At 50.5% G+C, this 27,825-nt stretch overlaps 1 long non-coding RNA gene across 1 annotated transcript in view; it reads right to left on the reverse strand.

Moving 5' to 3' along the window:
* Window positions 1–277: 277 nt before the first annotated feature.
* The window catches only part of LOC138985786 (uncharacterized), a 33,385-nt gene continuing 5,837 nt past the window's right edge, over window positions 278–27,825 (reverse strand). Inside the window, exons 5-6 of the long non-coding RNA XR_011462741.1 lie at window positions 2,605–4,101; window positions 278–1,872 (exon numbers count right to left, since the gene is read on the reverse strand). This is a non-coding gene — a long non-coding RNA (uncharacterized lncRNA). The remainder of the gene's footprint in view (window positions 1,873–2,604; window positions 4,102–27,825) is intronic.

Genomic DNA, 27,825 nt, shown 5'->3' on the forward strand with positions numbered 1-27,825 from the left:
CTTGGGCCAGCTGTACTTGTTACCGCTGTCCAGGAGCCAGCTGGGGGCTTTGCAGAGGAGGGGTCCCCAGAAGCTCATGGTGGCCTTCCTGCTGACGTCCATGAAGGATTAGGAGGATGGACCCCCGAGTGGTTAGCGGCATCTCTTTGATGAGTTTGAAACTCCAATTGCTGTGCCCCCAGCTTCCCCCACCCACTCAGCCATGCCCGTCACCCTCATGTTCTGGGCAGGGTGAGAAGTGAGTGTGCCTTGGATGGTGTCCAACAGAGCTGGACGAGCTAGGCCCTGACGCATCCCTATACACTCTCACTTCCCCTGTGGGAGACTCACGTGACAGGGACTCTGCCCCAGATGCCCCCTGCCCCATCTTCTGGGGATTGTTGGCCATCTTTGATCTTCCTCGGCTTGTAAACGCGTCACTGCAGTGCTCTGCCTTCACGTGGCATTCTCCTGTGTTTTCATATCGTCTTCCCTCTAAGGATGTCTTCTCTGAATTTAACTTTCCCCATTTTTTAAGATCAGCAGTCATAGTGGATATGACTTCATTTTACCTTGCTAACCTCTGTAATGACCTTATCTCCAAATAAAATCACATTCTGAAATACAGGAGGTAAGGACTTCAGCACGTGAATTTAGGGGAGAGGGTGACACAGGTCAACTCACAGTGGGGAGCGAAGGCAGAGAAATCCTTGAGAAAGGCCATGAGCGGGCAGCTTCCAGCAGACGGGCTATGATGAGGCCTCCCTGGGGGTGTGGGAAGCAGATGAAAGCCATGCACATAATCCATTTTTGCTTCCACAGTTTAGGCTGAGCAGGCTTCGTGAAAGCCTCCATTTCTTAGACAGGCAGGGCATGTAGGGCCATAAGTAATGCCTTAGGGGTGCTGTTGGCAGCCTGGGGACTCTGCAAGCCCAGCCTCTTCTGTCCCCAGCTCGTTTGAGTCCTTGCATCTGGACTGGGCACTCAGGTACCTCCACCACCTTCCAGACTAGAAGTCTCCTGACCCGGCCCTGCCCAGAGCATCAGTGGGCACCAAGAACCTCAGAGACAAAAGACAGTGTTGAGCAATGACCAGCCCGCAGACACTGCCTGTTATCCACCTACTTTGGGGACCCGTTGGAGCAAATGTCAAGCGATAAAGCAGCACAGAATGTGTCTTGACCTCCTGGTGCTTCTAATGCTGATGTGTAAGTGCTGGTAAATAATCCATCACCCATGTGTTCAGAATCAGGCTCAGAATCTGAGGTGCAAGCTTACAGATCACACCTGTCCGTTAGTTTAAAAATGCATAGCTAATAAACTGTTTTCCTCTTTAGAAATGGCATAAATGTCATTAGAAACTAACCTGAGCTTATTGGCTTTATTTAACTCTTGACAAGTATAGAATATAACATTAAAAATGCAATTAACTTGGGCAGTGGGGGAGAAATGAACCCATTAGATGGATGTCTTTGGGGTAAGGAGAGATATTTACGTCTCATAAATCAAAACTTTCATAGTCACATCCCAAAATAGGACTACAGTTCCTTATTATCCCAAATTTCTCAACTCTCAGAAGTAAGTTATTAGCTGGATGTTACCAATGATTAAACAGAAAAACAAAGGCTCGCCGCAGACTAGACCATCTCTCAGTAAAATAGATTGGGAGTCGAGAGAAGTTTGACTGGGTCAACCTATCAAAAAAACGCCATACCGTCTGTGATGGTGAATGTGAATTTCATGCATCAACCAGCCCGGGTGCCCTGGCATCTTGTCAAACTTAATTCTGGATTTCTGTGAGGACGTCTCTCAACGAGACCAACATTTGAATCTGTGAGCAGTAAAGCAGAGCCTCCTTCCCGATGCGGCGGGCCTCTCCAATCAGCTGAAGACCTGAAAAGAACAAAAAGCTGGTCTTCAACAAGTGAAAGGGGATTTCCTCCTGCTGGGCTGCCTTCAGCCAGGACCCTGGGCATTTTGCTTGTCTGTTTTGTTTTACTTTACTGTCATGGGATTTAAACGGAAACTCTGGCTCTTCCTGGGTCTTGAGCCTGCCAGCTTTGGACTGGAATTTACACCACTAGCTCTTCTGGGTCTCTGGCTTGGGTCTACAGATCTTGAGCGTGTCAAGGTCCATATCATGTCATATATACATATGGGCTTCTCTGGTGGCGCAGTGGTAAAGAACTTGCCTGCCAATGCAAGAGATGTAGGAGACGCAGGTTTGATCCCTGGGTTGGGAAGATCCCTTGGTGAAGGAAATGGCAACCTACCCCAGGATTCTTACCTGGAAAATCCCATGGATAGAGGAGCCTGGCCAGCTACAGTCCATAGTGTCACAAAGTCAGACATAATTGAAGCGACTTAGCATGGACTACATTCATTCTCTTTCTCTGGAGAACCCGGACTGATACACTCTCTGTGCATTCTTATCCATCCAGTGACTTAAACATTTGCTGGAAACCATGGTAAACTGCAGTTTTTACACTTAGCGTTGGCTATGCGTTCTCCTGGTTTTCTCTGGAGGCCAAGCCCTCCGTCACTCTCAGGCTGTGCAGTTCAGCTGGAGCTGACCCCACCTCCCCTGCACCACAAGCATGCACCCCGTACCCAGCAAATTCTCACCCTCCACACTGCGCTGTGATGACTGAGTCAGGGATGGGCACGTGACCCAAGATCACGCAAAAGTGAACAATCCCAGGGCTTCAACTTCAGAAGCATCAAAGGAGACACTGTCCTCCTGCTGGAATTTTAGATGAAAACACTGCCGATGCTGGAGCTGCTCTGTGGGGCTGGCTCCCAGGGACCCACCGACCAATGGAACCAGAGACCACGCCTGGATGAGCTCAGCAGGGACCCTGACTCTCTAGTCTCTTGAATTCTAAATGCAAATGAACTTTCTGTTTGCCACTGAGAGAGGGGTGTCTGCCACTTGTACCCAAAGGCCCCTTTTTGTGCCAGGGGCCAGGAAATACTTCACTCCGGGCTAAGAAACGAAAGTAACTTTCTGGGTATTACTGGAGCTGACTCTAAAGCTTAAAGCGAACGGGTCTCTATGTCTGCATCTCCACTGTTGCCCTGAAAACAGGCTCATCAGCACCATCTTTCCAGATCCCATATATATGGGTTCAGTTCAGTTCAGTTCAGTCACTCAGTCATGTTTGACTCTTTGTGACCCCATGGACTGCAGCACACCAGGCCTCCCTGTCCATCACCAACCCCTGGAGTTTACTCAAACTCATGTCCATTGAGTCAGTGATGCCATCCAACCATCTCACCCTCTGTCGTCCCCTTCTCCTCCCACCTTCAATCTTTCCCAGCATCAGGGTCTTTTCAAATGAGTTAGTTTTTCACGTCAAGTGGCCAAAGTATTGAAGTTTCAGCTTCAGCATCAGTCCTTCCAATGAATATTCAGGACTGGCTTCCTATAGGATGGACTGGTTGGATCTCCTTGCAGTCCAAGGGACTCTCAAGAGTCTTCTCCAACACCACAGTTCAAAAGCATCAATTCTTCAGTGCCCAGCTTTCTTTATAGTCCAACTCTCACGTCCATACATGACCACTGGAAAAACCATAGCTTTGATTAGACAGACCTTTGTTGGCAAAATAATGTCTCTGTTTTTTTAATATGCTGTCTAGGTTGGTCATAACTTTTCTTCCAAAGAGCAAGCATCTTTTTAATTTCATAGCTGCAATCACCACCTACAGTGATTTTGGAGCCCCCAAAAATAAATTCTCTCACTGTTTCCATTGTTTCCCCATCTATTTGCCATGATGTAATGGGACCAGATGCCATGATCTTCATTTTTTGAATGTTGAATTTGAAGCCAGCTTTTTCACTCTCCTCTTCCACTTTCATCAAGAGGCTCTTTAGTTCCTCTTCACTTTCTGCCGTGAGGGCGGTGTCATCTGCATATCTGAGGTTATTGATGTATCTCTTGGCAATCTTGATTCCAGCTTGTGCTTCATCCAGCCCAGCATTTCACATGATGTACTCTGCATATAAGTTAAAGCAGGGTGATAATACACAGCCTTGATGTACTCCTTTCAAGATTTGGAACCAGTCTGTTGTTCCATGTTAATACACGATTTTTTTTTTTCTCTTTCTGACTTAACTTCACTCTGTATAATAGAACAGAAATAGGACCATGTGTAAAATAAATAACCAGCGGGAATTCGCTCTATGATTCAGAGAACTCCAGTCAGGGCTCTGTAACAGCCTAGAGGAATGGGAAGGGGCAGGAGGGGGGAGGGGGAGGGGGTCACATGTACTCATGCTGATGTATGGCAGAGGCCACACAATATTGTGAAGATTTCCTTCAATTAAAAATAAATAAGTTTGAGGGGGAAAAGTGAATGGATTATTCACTCTGCACCACACAGAAATCTGAGACACCACAGACCAGCCCGTCTGCTCCCCTTTCAGATAAGGACACCGTGAGCAAGTCGTGTGGCCAGCTCCCGACCACAGAGAAGCTTATCCAGGGACAGGGGACGTTCTCCCCCCCAGGATCAGGAAAGGCCGGGGAGAATAAGACCACTGCCAGGAGAAGCGTCTGGGGTCTAACAAGGAGCCTGGTACCTGCCAGCCCCTGGATCCAGCTGGAGCAACTCTGCGCACCTTTAGGAAAAATGGGAGATAGTTTAAACCTGTTCATCCTGAAACGTGTACGTCTCCTGCCGCCGGCTGTGACGGTCACTCCTCAAAGCCTGTCAACCTGATTTTCTTCTCCCCTCTCCCATTTCACTGACATAACAGGATGGAAGGAGTCACCGTACCCGGCACGGACACCCGTGAAAGTCAGGGAGGAGAAAGCGACGGCCCAGCGCAGGCCGGATCTCTTTACGCCTGCCTGGATGTCTTCAAGGACACGAGCGTCTAACTCACACTTAATTTCACGGGTATGTAGCTGATACGGCCCCTCTACCAGCTCAGACTGCATAATGAGCTCACACACCTTTTAACAGTCAAATTAATAACCCTGCATGTTCAAGCTGCTCTTGTGACAAGGCTTCCCTTCCTCCAGCTAGGAACCCCCTTTCACAAGCCGCAGCGATCCCACAGGTGAGAAGCCAGGGAGAGGGCAGGGTCTGCAGGGCCCTGACGGTGGCGGCGGTCGCTGAGGCAGCCATTTGACCAAGCTGTGCCCGAGGCTCCAGGCCAGGCCCCTGCACAGGGCCCACAATTGGGTCTCACCGCTGCCCCAGCACCGGTTTCTCTGGGTCTGGAGTCAGACTCCTCTCCAGTGCTGGGCTCACCACTCCAGGCTTAGGTCCAATGCCCAGGCCTTCAGGGTCAGTTCTCTTAATTAACACATGCACACACGCAAGCACACACACACACTCATGCGATTTTCCTATAGCAATCCAAGGCGCCAGGCTGCTGGGTCAGAAGCTCCCCCATCAGCCACACACACGCATGATGTCTGGACACGTGGCATAGCTCTCCTCTTAAGCAGGGGTCACTTGCTCAATGCCCAGTGCTGAGGTCATTTGCCAAAGTTCATTGCCACAAATCAATGCCACCACGCTACCGATAGTCGGAGAAGGAGAGGGGTGGACAGGAGCTGAGCAGTACACTACACCTGGACTCACAAGCTCTCCCCACACAGACACCCTCCAGGGCTTCTGCGAGACCTCCCACGGCACCCTCATCCTGCCCCAGGGAGGCTGGAAAGAGCTGTGCTATCTCCAAGGCCCCGGAAAGGCAATCACAAATCTGAAACAGGCAGCGCTGGTGGTAAAGAACCCGCCAATTCAGGAGACACAGAAGACGCGGGTTTGATCCCTGGGTCAGGAAGAGCCCCTGCAAGATGACACGGCAACCCACTCCAGTATTCTTGCCTAGAGAATCCCATGGACAGAGGAGTCTGGCGGCTTACAGTCCATGGGGTCACACGGAGTTGGACATGACAGCAGCAGCTGAGCATGGCACGGCCATCAGCCCACAGCCCAGAAGCCAGGCTGGCCAGCCCCAGGTCACACCTTGTTTGCCAGCACCGTGAGCTCAGATCTCTGAGCCACTAAAAGCTCAGAACCAATCAGGGCTAATTGCAGGTTTCTGTGCCACCCTCCTGGCTCAGCTGTTCAGCAAAAATTACATTTCATTACTTTTTTCACTAATCAGCTTCAAGAGCAGAGTGCAAAATTAACTTGAAATAATTTCATGCTTTCAAGTAACCTTTATTTTCTAAATTGTGGTGCTTTGCCATAACTATTTCATCCTACTGTATAATAACAGTGTTCTTTGCGTGAGGGTAGAGCACTTATATAACAGCTGCTATCTTAATCAAATATCAATAGCTCATCTTTATTTCAGCATTAAGTCAATAGCACATGCCATTTGTTACTTCATAAACCTCAATACCGTAAGTATTATCAGTTAAGTAAGTGTTCTCTAAAGTGTGGTTTAATGAATCAGAACCAATTTAAAAGAGTCTGGATTGAAATCTGCCAAATTTAAGACTTCTATAAAACACTGAACTCTTCAGGTAACCAAATGTTCAGCTATATTTTGAACACACACCCTCTCCTAACAAGTGCTCACATACTGTGGTTTCACTTAAAATATAAGTTAGCGTATTTATGCTGAAGACTCAACCAATTGCAAACCAAGCTCCTGTGTTTCTATTTTTCCTCTGTCCTAATAAATTGTTAACACACACTTGCCCAACCTTGTCCCCCAAAAGCCAATACTGAAGCAAAGAAATATGCTTGTTGTCGCTTAACCATCATGAATGTAAATAAGACCTGGGGGCTCCAGTCAACTGTAGACTCCTGTCAGAAGACAGAACAGACATCAGAAAGGGGCCAGAGCAATCCTGAACATTAGCAGGGTCCTGGTGCCCAGGAAGCAGAGGGCGACAGCCAGACCCTGTACCCGGAACTCGCCTGGAAGGACGTATTCACATCTGAGCCCCTCGCTGGAAAGAAAAGAGGCGACAGAACGACCTAGATGGAATCAGGCCCCGAGACACACGGAGGAAGGTTGGTCAGAGGATTTGCACACGTGTCCCAGGGGCAGGGCCAGGATGACCCAGTAGAAGCAATGGGCTAGGAGGGCTGCCTACACCCACAGCTGCTCGGACGTGGAACGAGCCACTTACAGGACAACTAACTGAATTCTCTCATTCCCAAGGTGACGGAAAACTACAAAGAGAGGACCTAACAGGTGGGCTCTTTGTATTTGCCTTAAAAGTCAGTATTTCCCAGAAATCTCTTCTGGGCAGAGGTCAGGGGTCTCCTTGAGTGGAGGAGGCAGAGCGGGGACTCCACGAGAGCCCAAGAGGCTGCAGGTCACAGTGTGCAGGGGAGGAGAGGGTGGCTCCTGAGAGCTCCAGAGACCCTCAGTCAGTGATGCCTGCAGAAAAGCTCCCCACGTCCAGGAAGAGGGCCGCCAGGAAGGTCACAGGGGACACTCACCCGAGCTCACACAGGGCCGAGAATGGGGCCTGTCCCCACCAGCCCAAGCAGAAAACCTTAAATGTCCAGGAAGAGGACCGCCAGGAAGGTCGCAGGGAACACTCACCAGAGCTCACACGGGGCCAAGAATGGGGCCTGTCCCCACCAGCCGCAGAAAACCTAAAAGTACAAGGGAGAGGGTAAATCTCTCCAAAGAGCTGCGCTCAGAAGTGGAGCAACCTATAACCCTAGGCTAAAAGTCACTCTGTTCCCACCTAAGAAGCATAAAAGCAAAACCTGGAAGGATCAAACTGTCTCTGAGGACCTAAGCCACGGCACAGAGCAGAGCTCAAGGATATCTATAGGAACAGAAAAGTATGCACTGTACAAGGCAAAAATCACAACGCCTGGCTTTCCACCCAAATTGCTCAGCGTGCTAAAACAAGAAAATAATGCTCACGATGAGGAGAAAAAACAAGCAACCAGAGCTGAACCAGCACTGACACAGATGATAAAGTTAGTAGAAAAGGACACAAAACAGTTACGATACCTGTTCTATATGCTCCAGAACACAGGGAAGAGATTATGCATGTTAGGAAGAGCTATGCATGCTTAATTGCTCAGTCGTGTCCGACCATTTGTAACCCCATGGACTGTAGCCCACCAGGCTCCTCTGTCCATGGAATTCTCCAGGCAAGAATACCGGAGTGTGTTGCCCTTCCCTTCTCCATAGGAAGAGCTGTAGAGAACAATTTTTTAAAAAAGAACCAAATTGAAGTTTTAGGAATGAAAACTAGAAGGTATGAGATTAAAGTAAATGTGACAGATGGAATTAACAGTGGGTTAGACTCTGTGGCGGAAAAAAGTAGTGAACTTGAAGACACAGCAATAGATGAAATTAAGCACGGAAATGGAGAAACGGCTCCAAAAAAATGAACAGAGCATCAGAGTGGGCGGTATGGGACAACTTTGGCCAAACACAATGGATAGGACCTCAAAAAAGAGGAAAGGCTGGGGACAGCACAGCCGAAATTGTCTAAGGTTGATGAAAACATAAATCCATCAGTCAAAAGAGTCATCAAACCTAAAGTACAGGAAACATGAAGAAAACCACACAAAGGCACGTTACAGTGAGTCCCCCCCACACGAACCTTCAAGCCGTAAGCTTTCAAAGACGCGAACACACATCCCACCACCGCCAGGCGGGAGTGAGACGGCACCTTGCCTCCGTCTCCATTGCTGATGACCCTTCAGCTCCACCCTCGCCCTCCTCCTCGCCCTCCTCCAGTGAGTGACTCTTCTTGCCTCTTCACTCCACTCCAGCCCCTGTGTGCCCGCTTTTCCAGGTACTGCACTGTAAGATTTAAAATGCTTTCTTTATTTTTTGTATTTGTTTTTTATGCAATATTTGTGTGAAAAGTATTATAAATTTATTACAGTACAATACTACATAGCCGATTGTGTTAGCTAGTTACCTAGGCTAACTTTGTTGGACTTATAAATGCATTCTCAGAACAGAACTCATTTGAATGTTGGGAACTTACTGAACTTTCAAACTGTTCAAAGGATTAAAAAAGTCTTAAAGGAAGCCAGAAAAAAAGGGTCACATTACCTGGAGAGGAAAAGAAATGAAGGTAACCGCAGACATCTCAATGAGAAGAGTGCCAGATGAAAGGCAACACTACAAGTTTAAATTATTGAAAAACACTGTCAACCTAGAAAACTCTACTCCATAAAGATAGCTTTAAAAATAAAGACAAAATAAATGGTTTTCATACATGCAAAAGCTGAAAATGTTATCATCAGTGAAAGTTCCCTACAGGAAAGGAAGTTTCTCAAGCAAAGGGAAAATGAGAGCAGATATAAATCTCTACACAAAGTAATCATGTCAATGTATGGCAAAACCAATACAATATTGTAAAGTAATTAGCCTCCAATTAAAAAATTAAATTTATATTAAAAAAACAAAAAAAGAATACTGGAAATGGTAACTATATGGGTAAAGATAGTTATTATTTAAATCACTTTAAGATATAGTTGACTATTTAAATGAAAATTAATAACAGTTCATTGTCTAGTTTGTAATATCAGTTCAGTTCAGTTGCTCAGTCGTGTCCAACTCTTTGTGACCCCATGAATCGCAGCACGCCAGGCCTCCCTGTCCTTCACCAACTCCGGAGTTCACCCAGACTCACGTCCATTGAGTCAGTGATGCCATCCAGCCATCTCATCCTCTGTCGTCCCCTTCTCCTCCTGCCCCCAATCCCTCCCAGCATCAGAGTCTTTTCCAATGAGTCAACTCTTCGCATCAGGTGGCCAAAGGACTGGAGTTTCAGCTTTAGCATCATTCCTTCCAAAGAAGTCCCAGGGCTAATCTCCTTCAGAATGGACTGGTTGGATCTCCTTGCAGTCCAAGGGACTCTCAAGAGTCTTCTCCAACACCACAGTTCAAAAGCATCAATTCTTTGGCGCTCAGCCTTCTTCACAGTCCAACTCTCACATCCATACATGACCACTGGAAAAACCATAGCCTTGACTAGACGAACCTTTGTTGGCAAAGTAATGTCTCTGCTTTTGAATATGCTGTCTAGGTTGGTCATAACTTTCCTTCCAAGGAGTAAGCGTCTTTTAATTTCATGGCTGCAGTCACCATCTGTAGTGATTTTGGAGCCCAGAAAAATAAAGTCTGACACTGTTTCCACTGTTTCCCCATCTATTTCCCATGAAGTGGTGGGACCGGATGCCATGATCTTCGTTTTCTGAATGTTGAGCTTTAAGCCAACTTTTTCACTCTCCACTTTCACTTTCATCAAGAGGCTTTTGAGTTCCTCTTCACTTTCTGCCGTAAGGGTGGTGTCATCTGCATATCTGAGGTTATTGATATTTCTCCTGGCAATCTTGATTCCAGCTTGTGTTTCTTCCAGTCCAGCGTTTCTCATGATGTACTCTGCATATAAGTTAAATAAACAGGGTGACAATATACAGCCTTGATGAACTCCTTTTCCTATTTGGAACCAGTCTGTCGTAATATACATAAAAATAAAATGTGTGGAAACAATAAAGCAAAGACTAGGAGACTCCGGATGGGAAAGGGAGAGAAGGGAAGAAACCAAAGAGGCATAAGTGAGAAAACTCAGGCTGGCTTGAAGATGAAGGAGAGGGAGCCTCTAGAAGCAGAAAAGGCAAGGAAAGAGGCTCTCCCCTGGAGCCTCCAGAAGGAACAAAGCCCTCCTGAACCCTTGATTTTAGCCCCGAGAGACCTGTCAGATGTCTGAGCTCCATGACTATGAGATGATAGAGGTGCATTGTTTTAAATCACAAACTCTGTGCTAAGTTATTACAGCAGTCACAGGAAACCGTATATTCAATTCAATGAGTGAATGAGAGGATGGGTGGATGAAAACAGATGGATGGATGAACAGATGGATGAGTGGATGAATAGATGGATGGGTAGATGGATACATGGATGAACGGATGAAGGGAGGGAGGGATGGATGCACTGATAAGTAGATGGGTAGATGTATGTATGGATGGATGGATGGAGGGAGGGAGGGAGTGAGGGGTGGATGGATGGGTGGATGGATGAATAGATGGGTGGATGAATGGATGGATGGATACATAGATGAATGGATGGAGGGGGAGGAATGGATGGAGACATAGATGAATAGATGGGTAGGTGTATGGATGGATGGATGGATAGATGGATGGATGAATGGATGGATGGATACATGGATGGAGGGGGAAGAATGGATGGAGAGATAGACTGATGAATAGATGGGTAGGTGTATGGATGGATGGATGGATGGAGGCATAGAGGGAGGGATGGATGGATGAATAGATGGGTGAGTGAGTAGATGAATAAAAGTGCCCGCTGCCACCAAACTCCTGACTTCTATGTCACACATTTCTCATTTTTCCTTACCTCGGCATTGATTCCGTCTGGTAAAAGCACCTCAATTTGGCTTTGGAACATCGCCCTTCTCTCATCTTCTATCCATATGGTTCAGGTGAGGTTAAGATGAGTGTTGAACAATAGGGGTTGCCCAGGGCCTGGGCTCTTGACTAGAACACACCTCCTTCTGGTCAGTGATGGGCCAGCACTGAACACACGGCCACACGGGGCTTCTGCGGCGAAGTTTGGAAAACAAAGCTCTTCCCCTCCAGAGAAGGGGTGCCAAGCTCGTAGGGTCTGCATTTGGAGCTCTCGGTGGCTATTTCTGTCAGCCTGTGGGAAGGGCCTGCCTGAGAATGAAGATGACACGGAGGAAAGCATGGCGGAAAAGTGGTGACCGAGTCTCAACTAAGTCATTTGAAAGCTTGCGTCCAACCGCGCTGGTTGCGTAGGCCAGTTCACTCTCCCCAGAGCTTTAGCAAGTTAGTCAGGCCTCCTGCCTTGAAGTAAAAAGGAAATACAACCTCCCACTTCCAGGTTCTTGGTTCAAGCCACTCCCTCAATCTAGGACATGTGTGCCCATCCTGGAGAGCTCAGCTAAACCCCCCGTGCCCATGGAAAGCGTCCCTGACCCCCAGATGGTGCCATTGATCCTGACATCCCCAGAGCATGATGTCCATTCATGCTGAGAACCCGCATCTACAGTCCTCGGGCTGTGGTCACGGCCAACATATCCACCCATCCTCCCGGCATGGAAGTGCCTTGCCCTTGGGCTGTGCCTTGCTCACCTCTACACCTGCTCCCACTACCAGCCTGTGGTCAATAAATAATTTTACATAGAGATGTCCCACCACTCTGAAATAATTATGACATTAATTATTTGACAATATTCCCTATTTATCCTTTAGTGCCTTTAGAACCTGTAATGACTCCCTCTCTCAATCCTGATATTGATAAATTGTGTCCTCTCTGTCTTTATCTTAATAAGTCTGGCTAAAGGTTTATCAAAAGTATTGATCTTGTCCAAGAGCCAGCTTTTGGTTTTATCAATTTTCTCTACTTTTCTGTTTTCAATCTCATTGGTTTCTGCTCTTATCTTTGGTATTTCCTTTCTTCCATTTGCTTTGTAATTCTTTTTCCAGTTGAAAAAAAAAAAACTGGAAAAAGAAACAAATTCTTGGTCTTAAACTGTTTTTATTTTAAATACAAGTATTTAAAGCCATGCTTTCCTGAAAGCTCAGCTGGTAAAGAATCCATCTGCAATGCAGGAGACCCCAGTTCGATTCCTGGGTCGGGAAGATCCGCTGGAGACGGGATAGGCTACCCAGTCTAATACTCTTGGGCTTCCCTTGTGGCTCAGCTGGTAAAGAATCCACCTACAATGCAGGAGACCCATAAATGTCTACCAAACCACTGCTTTAGTTGTGTCCCACACATTTTCATATCTTGAAAATACTTCACATAATTTAATTACTTTAAGTATGTTGAGGTATTGAAGCTCATCTTATGGCCCAGCGCATGGTCTATCCTGGTGATCACGTGCACTTGGCAAGAACGAATAGTCTGCTGTTTTGGGGAGAATCATCCCAAGTCACTAAGATCAAGCTGAATGAGAAAGCTGCCCTGATCTCCCAAATCCTCACTGATTTTTCTGTTTCCTTGTTTCTTTGATTACACACAGAGAATTACAGCTTTCAGCTCTAATTATGGATCTGTCTGTCTCCCTTGTCAATCCAATCAGTTTTTGCTTTACAAATTTTAAAGTTCTTTTATTAGTTTCACACACATTCAGGATTATGTCTTTTGGTTCACTGACCTCTCATCTGAATGTAACGTCCCTCTTCGTCCCTGATAACAGTACTGTTCCTGGTCTACTTTGGTAGATACTGGTTCAATTAATCTTTGCATGATAGAGCTTCTCTCATTTTCATATTTTTACGCCAACTATGTCTTCATATGTAAAGCGGGTTTCTTACAACTTATCAAGCATATTGATGGGCCTTGCTTCTTTATCTGATCTGATAATCTTGGCTTTAAAATTGCTTTAAAATATTTACGATGTTTAGGACATTTGCATTTAATACAATTATTGATTCCCTTGGATTAAAGCTATCATTTGGCTAGTGATTTTCTTTTTGTCCCAATGATCCTTCGTTCCCTTTTTCCTCTTTTTCTGACTATTCCTGGGTTATTTGAGTGTTTTTTATGATTTCATTTTGTCTCCACTGCTGGCTTATTAGTTATACCTCTTTTTAAATTGCTTTGAGAATGGCTCGGCTTTAACAAGATTCAGTGAAGAAGAATCTAGATTGCTGCAAGAGAATGTGGAAGGTAACTGTTTACTTATGGAAAAAACCCTCTGTTCCAGAGAACAGATCCACTGGGGACTCCAAGCTCTAATCATCTCCACCAACGCGCTTGGCAGGGTTCAATTTGCTCATAAAACTGACAACCAGCTTCCCAGCATGATGCCCGCACGTCCACACCAGCCAAGGGGCAGTGACAGAGTGGGGCTCCCAGGAGCGGCCTCAGCCCCAGTCTCCGGGGGGGCTCCCAGCCCTTCTCAGCAGCCCCTCCCCTGGGCAGCCCCCGGCGGCAGGACAGGCTGGCCCGGGAGGAGCCTGGACGTGGCAGGCTCCTGTCTGTCCCTTTCCTACCTCACCCTGAGCATCCAGCTGTGACCACAAGGGGAGGCACCCCAGCGACTCCCTCTCTGCCCCAAGGGGACTGCTTCATCGCGCAGGAATCTCCAAGGACGAGTCCGGATGGTTCGAGCCACTCCCTGAGGTCAGTGAGCCGAGCTCAGACTCACATAATAATGCTCACCTCATCTGAGCAGCCAAGTATTCAAAAAGCGGATAGAATTCTCAAAGACAAGGGAAGGTAATTTCCCAACTTCCAATTAATCAGCCAAGGCAGGTTCTTTCTACTATTGTTGCCAGACCACTGAGCTATCAAGGGGCTGCACAGAAGCATCTGAAAACAGATATCCTCCCCATAAGGACAGAGGGAAAGGGGCCTCAATCATCCACCGAGTCAAAGACCATCAAGAACATGATCCATCACCTGAAACTCTGAAACCAGACTCCTCAGACGCTCCCCCTTTCAGCGACACCCTCTCCAACTGCTAATACTCTGATGCCGCTCCAAGGCCACGCGTTCCCAAGGATGACGTCATCAGCACATCCCTGGAAGCGGCCCTCTAGGGCCTGGCCGGGTGCTCTTCCAGCTGCTGGGACCAAGCCCCCTCCCACCACCGAGGGCTCGTTCAGGAAACAACCAAGGCTCCTGCGTACCCGGATGAAAGCAAGAACCCGTATTCACAGGAGATGAAGGGGTCGCCCATGCGGCCAGGCGCTGGCCACGGAGGGGCACCAGGTAGTCACGGGCTCCCAGAATGTAACTTTGGGAGCGAATGGCCAAGAACTGGTCCCGCCCGACTGAGACCCTGAGACGCCCCTGCCCCCCGATTCTCAGACCTGCTCAGACAGCCGTCATCCCAAGGGTGATGTGTTCATGAAATAGCAGCTGGATCAGACAACAGGTGGCAGGTAACTGACTTTCTGGGAAAGGAGGAACAGGTTTCCTGGTCTTCAAGCTGAACTGGAGGAGAGAGGGGACCTCGTTCCTAGCCTGGGATGGGAATGATGGGTCCACAGGCCCAAGACTAGAACTGCTCATGGGGCTGTCTGCTGTGCCCCCAGCCCGGTGCCCAGCTCTGGGAACAGAGGTATCTGCTATGAAGGAATGTGATGACTGGGAGGGAGCTGGCTGCTCCTGCTGCACAGGCCAGCTTGAGGCAAGGCCCCCACAAATCCCTCCCTTCTCACCCCACGCCAGGGCCGGGCCCCAGGAACGCCCCGCGGCCATGCTCAGAGAATCTCATCTCCACCATGGGCAGAGCTGAGGTCAGCAGAAAACCAGATGCAGTTTGTTTCGGTGGGTAGATTCCAGCAGCTTTTAAGTTCACGTCCTTACCAACTCTCTCCTGAAAAGGAGACTGGGCTGGAAAGAGCAGGACACCAGTCACTGCAATGGCGTGATTCCAGGGTCTTCAGAGACCCCAACCCACGCTGACACGCTCTGAATCCAGGGACTGATTTCTGCAGACATGAGGTTTTTCAAGTTGTTGTTTAGTTGCTGAGTTGCGTCTGACTCTGGATCTCACAGACCGTTGCCCGCCAGGCTTCTCTGTCCATGGGATTCTCCAGGCAAGAATACTGGAGTGGGTAGCTGTTTCCTCCTGCAGGGGGTCTTCTCAACCCAGGGGTCAAACCCGGGTCTCCTGGATTGGCACGTGGGTTCTTCACCACTGAGCAACCAGGGAAGCCCTTTCTCAGATTATTAGAACCTAAACCAATCTGGAAAACTCAAGCCCTTAGGGAGTTCATCAGAAGCCTATGAAAGAAGTTCACAGACTCAAAGGAGCGGCGAGGGAAGCAGGCACAGAAAGACAGAAACCAGGAAGCTGACCGGTCCCATGCCTCCATGGGGGAAGCACCTCCAGCCACCTTAACCTTTCTGCCCCTTCACTCAGGGCTCAGAGTCTTCAGAGGAACCTGCTGGGGTGGGGTGCCCCCTCCTCCAGAGGAATGCAAGGGCTCCTTAATCTAGGTCCCACGAGACTCTGTCCAATGGGATGGGTGGGTCCCCAAAAGGGAAGTATCAGATGACACCCCCAAAGGGAAGCAGGGGTACATCAGGCAGAGGGTCAGCTTGAAGGGCTCTCACCCAACTGGGAATCCAGGCCGGGCGTCAGGGGCTCTCTGCAGGAAATGGCCAGCGCATCGGTCAGCTGAAGCCCACACCTGCCGTCTGCGGTCTGGAGTTCAGCTCACCCTGGAGGTGCCGTCCAAGGCCCGAAGCCGCGTTCAGACCAGGTGATCTGAGCAGCCGCATGTGCTCGGAACAGAAGCGCCACAGAAGGCGCTGTTTTAACCTCTGGGCGTCCTTGCTGTTGTGACACAGCCGCCCTCTGCCCCCTTGTCCACCAAGCGGCCCTCGCTTGAGCGTCCATCCCACAGGCCACGGCAGGGTCGCACTGGAGCCCCAGGGGGTGCAGGCTGCCGCATGGGTCTGCCCGAGGCTGAGGGGCCTGCAGTCTTAAAACCAGAAGAGTCCCAAGAAAACCATCTCCATTTTCCCAGGATTGAAAGTGTTCCTGGCACACAGGACTGTCGGTTTTAAAATCAGGAATGTTCTGGGCCACCTGGAGCGCTCCACCTGATCACCCCACCCTGGGCAACGCGAGCCCCCGGGCCGTCCCCCAAGGACCCTGCTGGCCCATCCCAGTGCACGACACACATTCCAGGGTCATCAAGGCTTGGACCTGACGCTCGAGGCATTACGAGGCGTGTCAGCACAGCAAACTCCCTGAAATCCCGAAGTGCGCAGCCAGCCTTTCTGCAGCTTCAGCCCCTCACAGGCGGCGCCTGCTCTGATGTGACTGCGACCGCTGCCTTGTCCCCTGGGTTTCAACTGACAATGTCCATCTGCACAGACGCAGTCTGGATGGCACGGGCCCTGGCAGGCGAGCGGTGGGCAGTGGGACGCCTGGACCCCCGAGGGCCAGGCCAGTGTCTGTTCTTTGCTATGGAGCAGAAGAGCAGGGGTTGGTTCATTTTTGCACTCCAAAAAAATATAATAATTAAAGCGTCATCAACATTAGCATTTAGATATGAAATATTATGGCACCGATGCCTAATTAACATAGTAATTAGACAGATTAATATATTTCCTTCTTCATTTCAAATCCATAATCTACACTAATTGCTTGTAATGCACTCATTTTGGATGGATGCTGATATTTTCGAGTGTGAAATTATAACTTATCCCATTAGCCAAACACCAGCAGCAGCACAGTTGTCCCCGACGCGTTCACACTCCTTGTCTGTGTTGTCACCAGCCGTCGGCCCGGAGAGACAGGGAGACGTTCATTTGCAAATTCCCGGAGCAGGACAGGACGATCAGGACACAGGGTTAGCACTTCTCGCCCGCACTCCAGAACCACAGAGAGATGGATCCCAGAGAAAGCCTCGGGCGACTCTCCGTCAGAGCTGACAGAGGCGACTCCCACACCGAGTGTGGGTGTTGTCGACTGGAAAACAGTGCACAACCTACAATTTGAGAATCACGTTTCACCCGGCAGACGTGCTGAGGATGCACGCCTGGAGGCAGCCTCCCAGCGCCCTTGGAGGGACCGCTTGGTAGAGGTCGGGGGTGGGGAGCCAGGAGAGACGGGGGTTTGCAGCAAAGCCCAGGTGGTCAGAACGTCAAAAGATCCCTGTTAATTAAAGAAAACCCAGACATCTCAAGGCAATGAATTTAGTGCTTTCCTGTGTACAGGAAGGTGCAAGAGTCTGGGCTCACTGAAATTGCTCCTTCTGATGTGCCCTTCAGCTACCTGGGGCCAGGGTCCTGCTTTTCTCCGTCCTGACTCCTCTCCAGGGCACACTCAGGGCAGCTGCTGGGGCCAAGGGTTGATGGCTGCAACGTCCTTCGCTTACTCATAAAGCTCATATGCTCAGTCGTGTCCGACTCTTTGTGACCCCATGGACTGTAGCCCGCCAGGCTCCTCTGTCCACTTCCCAGGCAAGAATACTGGAGTGGGTTGCCATGCCCTCCTCCAGGGGATCTTCCGACCCAGGAATCCAACCCAGGTCTCTTGTGTCTCCTGCATTGGCAGGCGGGTTCTTTACCACCGAGCCACCTGGGAAGTCTTTCTGATCTGGCAGCGACATTCTTTGTCCTCAGATCTGTTCAGATGCAGCTGTTTTCTGCTCCGTATCCACAGCAAACAAGGTGGAAAGCCCAGGATCCCCCCTATTCATTTCAGGAAAGGTTCCCACAGGCCTTAGAAGAAGGTGGTGCTCTTGAGCAGACTGTAGCCTGGGATGTCCAGATGGTGACCAGCTGGCTGAGTGAGCCTGCTCTGTTCTGGAGCCTCCATAACCCTCCTTGTCTTTGCAAACACTCAGGCTGCCCTGGCGCCTAGTCACACACTCCCCCCATCCTTCTGCACCCCTGCAGAGGCCAGTCTTGGAGCTCCAGGGTCCCTTCGCCTGCTCTGGACATGTGCTTAGCCATCCTGGGGGCCACCTTGGTGGACAGAGGGTCCAGCAGACAAGCGCTCCGGACCCTGCACTTAGGGGCAACAGCACAGCCCGAGGCTATCTCACCCCGGCCAGCCACACCTGTCTCTCTTTCCTCCTGAACAACCCTGGAAAAACACATCTGGAGAGAAGTTGCCACCCCACACCTAGGCACCCCACAACTGGGCCTCACGACTTCAGAGCCCAGAGTCATTTGTGGACAATGTGGACCTGCCCCCCTGCCCCCAGTATGCTGATCTTGCAGGGAGAGCAGAGAGCAGAAGGGGACGGCAGTGCCCAGGTACACCCTGGCCTCCACTGCTGACCACCAACCAGGACCCACAGTCACTTTCCTCTGATTCTCAGTCTGCTCATCTGAAAAGAGGAGGTGGACCTAGAGGCCTGGAAATCCTGTGACCCCCCCACCCCAAACTGTACACTGGTTCAAAGGTCAACCAAACTGTGCCTTCTTTCCTGACAGCCAGGGCACCCACACAGGGGAAGGTACCCAGCCCCTTCTGTCAGCTTTGAGCCCCTGCCTAAGGCAGATGTGTTAGGGAACTGTTGATGGAATGCATCCACCTCGGCCAGGCCCATATGCCTGAGCTGTCTCACAGCCTGAGGTCCTGATAAGGAACGCCACGCTGCCTCAGAAAACTAACTGGGAGAATTCAGGAGGGGCCAAGAGAAGGAGGGCTTCCCTGATGGCTCAGTGGGGGAAAAAAAACCACCTGCCAATGCAGGAAACCCAGGAGATGAGGGTTAGATCCCTGGGTTGGGAAAAACCCCTGGGTAGGTAATAGCAGCCCACTCCAGTATTCTTGCCTGGAAAATTCCACAGACAGAAGAGCCTGTTGGGCTACAGTCCTTGGAGTCACAAGAGTCAGACTCGACTGAGCACACACAAGAGATGGGGGATACACCAGCCCATGGTACGTCCTAACAGCCCCCTAGAGGGCTTCACACTGGATCCCTCTTGGCTGAGCGACGTGCGTGAGAAGTGGAATATTTTCTGCTGTATCAGTAGACAAAGGATGTCACAATCATCAGCAAGCACAGCCACGGCAGCAGTGAGCCAGTGAGCCCTGCAGAAACTCGGGAAGAACACCTGCAGTCTGGTAGCCATCAGACTGCAGCCACTCCCCGTGGTGAGCCCTGAAGAACTGAGGATGTGAAAACACAGGAGACTGGCCCTGGACAGCTGAGGTGCATATGAAAGGAGTGACGTCAGGGGACCCAGACTCTGGCATCTTCCCTTTCATAGAAAAGCACTAAACTCCTTAAATCGCGATATCCGATTTTCTTTAATTAGCAGTAATCTTCTGATGTTCAGACACCTGCCTTTTGTCACAGAACTTCTATAGAACATGGCTCCCCTCCTCACCTCCTCAGAGCAGCTCTTCCAGGGCTCCTTGAGATGCTGCCTCCCCAGCTTGAAGTCTTAAAAATTTCTGCCAAATAAAACAACCCTCAACTTTTAGCTTGTGCCTATTTTTTTTTTTTTTAGTCAACACACCTGCCACTGGGAAGGACCCTGAATCAAACCAAATATGGGCCACACAAGATAACTTGCCAGAAGCAACCTGGAAACTCACCCCATCACCATAAACCCCGTGACTGCAAGCCTCATGGCAGAGCAGTCCTCCCAGGCTCCCTGATTCTCCTCGGGCCTGGCACCTCTTCCCAGTAGAGTCTCTTGCTTTGCCAGCTGTGTGTCTCCTTGGACAGTTCATTTCTGAGTGTTAGAGAAGAGCCCACTCTCTGGCCCTGGAAGGGGTCTCCCTTCTTGAAACAGATGTACCCTGAGTTCCCCACTGGGGAAGGGGGTGTTTCCTGCATTCCTCCAGAGCAGAGAGCAGCTCTATGCTCTCTGAGCTTTCACAGGGTGGGAGGGTGGGAATATTCTTCTACCCACCTCCACTTCATTGGCTGGGGCTGTGCAAATTTCATGGGCCAAAGATTAATAAAAGACAAACAGAAGTTCCTTGCTCATGCATCTCTCAAACACGGGGCATCAGTGCCAGGTGACTCAGAGGGGCGCTTGGAACTCTTAACAAAAGAGCAACAAACGTTCGGAGAAGTGGCAGGACAAAGGAGGAGGACCCTGAGTCTCCAGGGGAACCTGCGGGAAGGCAAATATAACCCAGGGAAGCTAGTGGGAGACAAGCCCGGCGAGCAAGGCTTGTTAGCGTCAGCTTCAGATCGGCACTTGCCGTGGGCGCTTGCCATCTACCTCTATAAGGGTTAAATCGGGTGCTGCTGCAGCTGCTGACCTCCAACACCCTGAAAGGAGCTGTGGGTGGAAAGCAGAAATGAGGTCCTCTAGCAGGACAGACCGCCGTGGAGTTAGATATTCTCAGGAGTTTATGTAGGAGCCCAATTCTTGGAGCTTCTCACACCTGAAAAGCACTAAAATCCTTCATGGTGACGATTGTTTCTTGTTTCTAGCAGAAACTTTCTAAAAGTAAATGTGCTTGATTGCATGAACTCCCCCATCATCACAGTCACATATGTACTGTCCTTCCCTCCTGCCTCTTTGGAGCCGTCTCTTGGAGCTCCCTGAAGTGCTGTCTCCTGGGCTGCAGCCCTCGTTTTGCCCCCAATAAAACCTGGCCCACAACTCTTAAGTAGTGCATTTTTTAGTCAACCTTATGCAGAGGCCTCTGGGCTGATAAGGATCTAGTTTTCTCCAGTCATTAGATTTGGTCCTCCATGGAGAGAGAAAGAGGACACTTTTACAAACTGACGTCCTGTTTTTAGGCAAATCAGTTCAATCGCTCAGTCATGTCCGACTCTTTGTGACTCCATGGACTGCAGTACAGCAGGCTTCCCTGTCCAACACCAACTCTTGGAGCTTGCCCAAACTCATGTCCGTCAAGTCAGTAACACCATCCAACCATCTCATCTTCTGTCATCCCCTTTTCCTCCTGCCTTCAATCTTTCCCAGCATCAGGGTCTTTTCCAATGAGTCAGTTCTTCCCATCAGGTGGCCAAAGTATTGGAGATTCAGCTTCAGCATCAGTCCTTCCAATGAATATTCAGGACTGATTTCCTTTAGGTTGGATCTCCTTGCAGTCCAAGGGACTCTCCAACACCACAGATCAAAAGCATCAGTTCTTTGGTGCTCAGCGTTCTTTATAGTCTGACTCTCACATCCATACATGACTACTGGAAAAACCATAGCTTTGACTAGACAGACCTTTGTTAGCAAAATAGTATCTCTGCTTTTTAATATGCTGTCTAGGTTGATTATAGCTTTTCTTCCAAGGAGCAAGCATCTTTTAACTTCATGGCCGCAGTCACCATCTGCAGTGATTTTGGAGGCCCCCAAAATAAAGTCTGTCACTGTTTCCATTGTTTCCCCATCTATTTGCCATGAAGTGATGGGACCAGATGCCATGATCTTAGTTTTCTTAATTCTGAATTTTAAGCCAGCTTTTCACTCTTCTCTTTCACTTTCATCAAGAGGCTCTTTTGTTCTTCTTTGCTTTCTGCCATAGGGTGGTAACATCTGAGTATCTGAAGTAATTGATATTTCTCCCAGCAATCTTGATTCCCACTTGTGCTTCATCCAGCCCAGCATTTCATATGACGTACTCTGCAAATAAGTTAAATAAGCAGGGTGACAATATACAGCCTTGACGTACTCCTTTCCTGATTTGGAACCAGTCTGCTGTTCCATGTCCAGTTCTAACTGTTGCTTCTTGACCTGCATATAGATTTCTCAGGAGGCAGGTCAGGTGGTCTGGTATTCCTATCTCTATAAGAATTTTCCACAGTTTGTTGTGATCCACACAGTCAAAGGGTTTGGCATAGTCAATAAAGCAGAAGTAGATGTTTTTCTGGAACTATTTAGGCAAATAACGGAGCACAGTATCTGCTTCTCGACTGCCTTCAGCTCAAAATAATCTTGATGCCAAAGTGGCCTGTTTGGGGGGTGGCATGTTCTGGGACCTTCAGCCTCTCGCATGGAGCCCAGTTCTAGAGGCTGCTCAGCGTCTAGGGAGGAGGGTGCTCTGCTCACTGGTCCCCCCACTCTCCAGGGCTGCCACAGGCTCTGCGGGCTAGCTGACATCTTCAGCGCCACACCTATGCCAATCAACACTCCACATCTAACCTCTGATGCTGGGACGACGCATTTCATTTTTCAATTAAGAGTTGATTTTCCGTGTTCAGCCCTGTTCCGCATCACCATTACCTCTTTAATTAATTTAGCATCTCTCAAGCAGCAGTTGTTAAATTGCCCGAGCAGAGATGGGAAAATGAAACCCAAGCAGCTCCCAAGCCCAAGGTGAGCAGGCCTCTGGAGCACTGGGAGCTGGCTGGCTATTTGAATAAGAAAGCGTTTATCTGACAACACTTAGCTTAAACAGCAATTAGTCAGAAAGGGAGACAAAGCCATTTGGAAGGCCAGTCGGCAGCCCTAGGCCAGTCTGGGGAAGATCGTCAGAACCCTGCCTTGCACTTAAACAGGCCTCCTTAATTAGTTCCTGGGGGAATCCGACCTCGCTGTTTGCATTTCAGGGAAGTTCCTAAGACCTTCTTATTTGCTTTCCTAGGGGTTTTGTTTCCATTCTTTTTTGTTCTTCAAGCCATAACATTCAAGGCCCACGTCAAAGGCAGGCAGTTCCGGCGGGCATCTGGGTTGGCTCCACGCTCTGCCCTGGAACAGGAGTCTCAGGATGACTGCAGAGCAAAGAGCCTCCAATAAGAGGGGCCCGGTCACAGCTCCCCACCTACCCACCCCACCAATGTAAGCCAGCTTTTAGCAGCTCTGCATTCATTTAAGAAAACAATAGCCTGTCCTAACAAAGCCTTCGAGTCACTGCTTTTGAAGACCCTGGAGCCCCACCAGCAATATCACTCAGCGAAGAGTCCACTGGGTCATCAGACTGACTCTCTGAAACGCGTCCACCACCAGGTCATTGGTTGTGATGCAGCGTCTTGAATGTAGAAGTCAGACTGCTGGTCATGGAGGCCTCAACTGACCTAGACCAAGATTTGTGCAAGGACTGGAGGGCTGTGGCACGGAGGCAGATACCCTGCCAACCTCAGAAGGGATCAGAGTGGCACCCACCACCCCCAGATGGCACAGACCCACGCACCTCTCTGGAAAGCCTGGGGAAGCAGGGTAAGGCAGGAGATAGCTGGACTCAGGCTGAGCAGCTGCGTCTGTCCCCTGTGGGCAGCTATGCCAAGACAAAGGAACAGCAGGAGCAGAGAGGAGCTGAATCTGCCCAGATGCGAGATAAAGAGACCACATCTTCCTCAGTCTTAAGGCCAAGGAGACCTGTCCCACTACACATGCATAGAAACACCACGTGGAGTCACAAAGCGAGGGGGGACCACCCCCACAGCAGGTGAGGTCAACCCACCCACAGGCCTCTGCAGTGGAACCCATCCTGGCTAGGAGATGTGTGTGCACACGGGAAGACCCTGAGACATACCAAATACCGACTCAGAAGCAGGCAAAGCGAGGCGACTGGCCAGGGGACACCGGAAGAAATGCCCCATTGGGAGTGATTCAAACAACGCGAGGCTGAGCCTCTGAGTCCGCCCGTGCGCGCCTCTTCACTTTACTTGTCTCCTTCCCATTTCTTTGTGCAGATTCATTTCTACAAAGCTGACGGGTCAGGGCCTCGTCACGGGTGGTCTGGAGGCTGGTATTCAGCGCTCTCACTGCCGCAGCCTGGCTTCACTCTCCGGTCGGGGCACTGAGGTCCTGCTTCAGGCCACTGCAGGCCGAGGCCACCGGAGACCACACAGCCCCGCCAGGTCCCCTGGACAAAATGAGGCTTTTCCCCAAGGGACGGGAGATCCTGGGGTCCTCAGAGACATGAAGTCCTCAGGATGACGGCACACCCAGCGTTGGCACGCTCCAAACACCCCATGGTGGGGAGGAGAGGCAGACCCATCACCCTCCAGCTCGGCTGGCCTGGTGGTTCTCCTCCAGCTGGGCATTGGAATCCCCTGGTGGTGCTCCTGGCTAGCGTCGGAATCGCTGATTAATTGACTGGGTCCGGGGCAGGCCCAGGCACGGAACGCTTCAGAAGCTCCGTGGGTGATCCCAGCGCACAGCCCCTGATGGCCAAGAAGGGCTCACCAGGTCAAGGCTGACCACCTCCCCTCGCCCGGGCAGGTGAGGCCTCTACGCACCGCAGCAGCCAGAGAGGAACCTCCAGGCAGCTCCACCCCTGGACCCAGACTAAAGGACGCCTGCCGCCTGGGATGCAACACTAACAGAGGCCCGGGCGCTCCCCGAGGGCCTGCGACCCCAGCAACGTGAGGAGAGACAAGCTGGGGAATCCCATCACACCTCTAGAGAGGCAGCAGACACCAGACGCACCTCCAGAGAGGCAGCAGACACCAGGCAGTCCTGTTAAAGTGGACGGACTCATCTACCTTCCCCCCAAGGCTGCCCTTACTCACCAACCTCTTTCCTCACAGTCTTTTCCATTGCAGTTACATGTCATCATGCTTTACAAAGTATGTGGACCTCTTAACAATAATCCATGCCATTAAAATGCAACAATGATTCTTAAAAACAGGCCCAGGGAGCCACACACTAGGACAGAAGACAAAACCCTGGAGAAAGATGGTAACTGAAGCCACGCTTCTCACTTGGCCTCGAGCTCCCCCAGGCCGAGGTGCACAGGTACTGGTCTACACAGTCCTCCTTGGCAAGAGAGCATCCTGGCCCCAGAGTCTGAGCCAGGCTTACTGTGCTGCTGTGCAGGGTCCCCCAGAGCAGGGGCGCCAGGCAGGGGTGCCTCTGTCACCAGGGCTTACTCCTTCCACGATTAAGTTCAAAGGGAACCAGGAAACCCCACCCTTCCCTCTCTAGGGCCATCACAGGGGCCTCCGGGGCATCCAGAGCCCACATACCTGTCCCACCAGCTCCAAAGCGGAGTTCCCCCGTGAACTAAGCCAGGACAGCTGAGCAGAGTCCTGGGGTCACGGGGATGCTGACCTGCAGAAGGAACTCTCCCTCTGGGAGCTTGAATCCCACCACTGGTCAGCACCGGGGTCCTGGGGTCCAGCGGGAGCCATGGCCCCTGCAGAGTCCTGTCCAGCACCTCCTCCCTGTGTCTCTGGGCTGGCCAGGGAGTTCCCAAGCCCTGCTGTGATCCATGACACCTTCCAGAAGGTTTCACCTGCTCCTGGGGCTCCGTGAGCAGCACACGGACACCTGTGCTTGGATGGAGGGGGGCCGAGTGGATGGAGGGAGAAAGACGGTCAATCCTGAAAGCGCTGGGCCTCCACCCTGGGGTCTGAGCTGACACACAGGCCACTCCACTGTTCAGAAGCCTGACACTGCCCTGTCACCCTGCCCTGCCGCGCCCCCCTCCCGCCGCCCGCCAGCACGTGGATCCACCCCCTGCTTAGCTAAGTTCCTGGCTTCCCTGACCCAGAGGGACCCTGGGCCCCAGCCAGGCATCCCACAACCACACCAGGCCCGTGTCCAGCCACGCTCACCAAGATCTCCAGTTCCCTTCACTTCCGCCTAGGAGCCTCCCTCGACCTGACCGAGAGCTCAGACAGGTCACGACTGGCTTCAGTCATGATGAGAGAGGGGACAGTCACTACAGGCTGGCACTTGGCGTCTGCTTCTACCAGGATCAAATCTCGAGCCACTGCAGCTGCTGGCCATCAACACCCCCTGAAAGGAGCTCAGGGTGGAGTACAGAAGCCCCCCATGCTCTGGAGAAACTGGTGGGCAGTTCTTTAGATAGTGAGCTATTTTCAGGAGAAGATCTTATGAGTCCAGTTTTTGCATCTCCTCAAATCTAGAAAAACACTGAACTCCTTTGTGATGACATCTGCTCCTCGTGACGAGCAGCGACCCTCACAAGACTAGCAAAGCCTTCTGCAGGAACAAGTGCTTGATTGCATGAACTGCCCTGCCACCAAAATCACACATAGACCAACCTCCCCACTGCTCTTTGGAGCAGTCTCTCGGAGCCAGCCAAGGTGCTGTCTCCGGGGCCATAGCCTTCATCTTGCCCCCAATAAAGCTTAACTCACAGCTCTCATATGGTGCGTTTTACTTCCAGTCAACAGAACCAATTCTGGACAGAAAACATAAGAGCTGGCGCAGGACTTGCCATGTTCGTCAGGATGACCCCTGAGGTCTGTGTTGAGACTACAGTGTCTGAGGCCAGGGGAGCCCGCTCACCCTGGATCCCAGTGTCTACCCAGCAAAGAGCCCTGGGCTGTGTAAGATAAACACGGACGATAATAAGGGCACATGTGTTGCTTGGACACCGAGAATCAAGGCCGTTTGTTTCTGCAGCATCACCTCACCTATCCTGACTGCTGCAACCAGGGTAAACCAGCTGCACACGCCCTGGCCGCACAGACACGCTCACACTGCCCTCTCAGAGAGAGCTGGTCCCTCGTGGTGGAAAGAGCCTCGGTGATTCTGGGGAGGCTTGCTTGACAGGGGCCACAAACTACCCTCCAACCACGTCAGTCCCTGGCAGAGACCGCCCTCCCCAGACTGGTGGCTCTGGGCACTCCACGGTCCTCTCTTCCAGTTCTCCATCTTGCCTCTGAATCTGAATTTCTACCTGTGTGATCGGGAGCCTGGCTTCCTCCCTGCAAAGACGGGTCTCTGATAATCACACTGTCTGTCTGGAATTGCTGCTCCAGAATCAATAGAGAATGTATTGATAAAAGTTAAATTGCCCCTGACTAAAGCATTTCCTGCCAAAGAGAGGCAGCATAATTAAACTGCAGACAATTTAGCAAAAATTTAAACTTTAACTTTTACAATCTTGAGAGGTGTCAGCGCAAAGCTTTCCCTTAAGTGGCTCACTTTCCTGTGGGATAAAATTGCTCTAAGTGCTTTTGCTAGTGGACATTTGGTTTTGTTTTTTGTTTGTTTTCCGGAATGGATGTGAGAAATGGCAGATTTGGATCAGCAATTCGCACAAAGAGAAGTCCTTTTGGCCACTGAGTTTATAAGTGGGCCTTTCCTTTATTTCTTCATTCTGTGACTACGTATCAAGTGCCTACTAAGTGCCAAGCACCGAGAAGACATAACCTTAAGCTGGGAGCAAGTGTCAAGTGATGATGGCGAGAAGCAGCGGGTAGATATGGGGCTGCAAGTGTGTCGGGGGGTCCCTGAGCCTGAGCCTCTGCTGGCTCCTCTGCACCCAAGGAGCTTGCTGGTCCGCTGACACGCTCCCCGCTTCATTCATTCACCCTCCACTCATCCACCCCCTCAGCTCAGGGCTGCAGAGCTCAGACTGTGAGGCTCTGGTCCCAGCTCTGGGGGCTCAGCACCCCGACCAGCAACAGAATCGGCCACCTCGGGAGCCCACGTGTAACAAGCATAAGAGGAAGGAGGGACACGTGGCACATTGAGCAAGTGTGTGTCGGGCAACATGAGGCAGAAGAGCAGGCATGAAAGGACTGGGCGGGGAGGGCGCTGGGTGTCTGGACAGACCAGGCAGGTCC

The sequence above is a fragment of the Bos mutus genome, chromosome 26 (genome assembly GCF_027580195.1).
Source record: "Bos mutus isolate GX-2022 chromosome 26, NWIPB_WYAK_1.1, whole genome shotgun sequence".
Classification (NCBI taxonomy): domain Eukaryota; kingdom Metazoa; phylum Chordata; class Mammalia; order Artiodactyla; family Bovidae; genus Bos; species Bos mutus.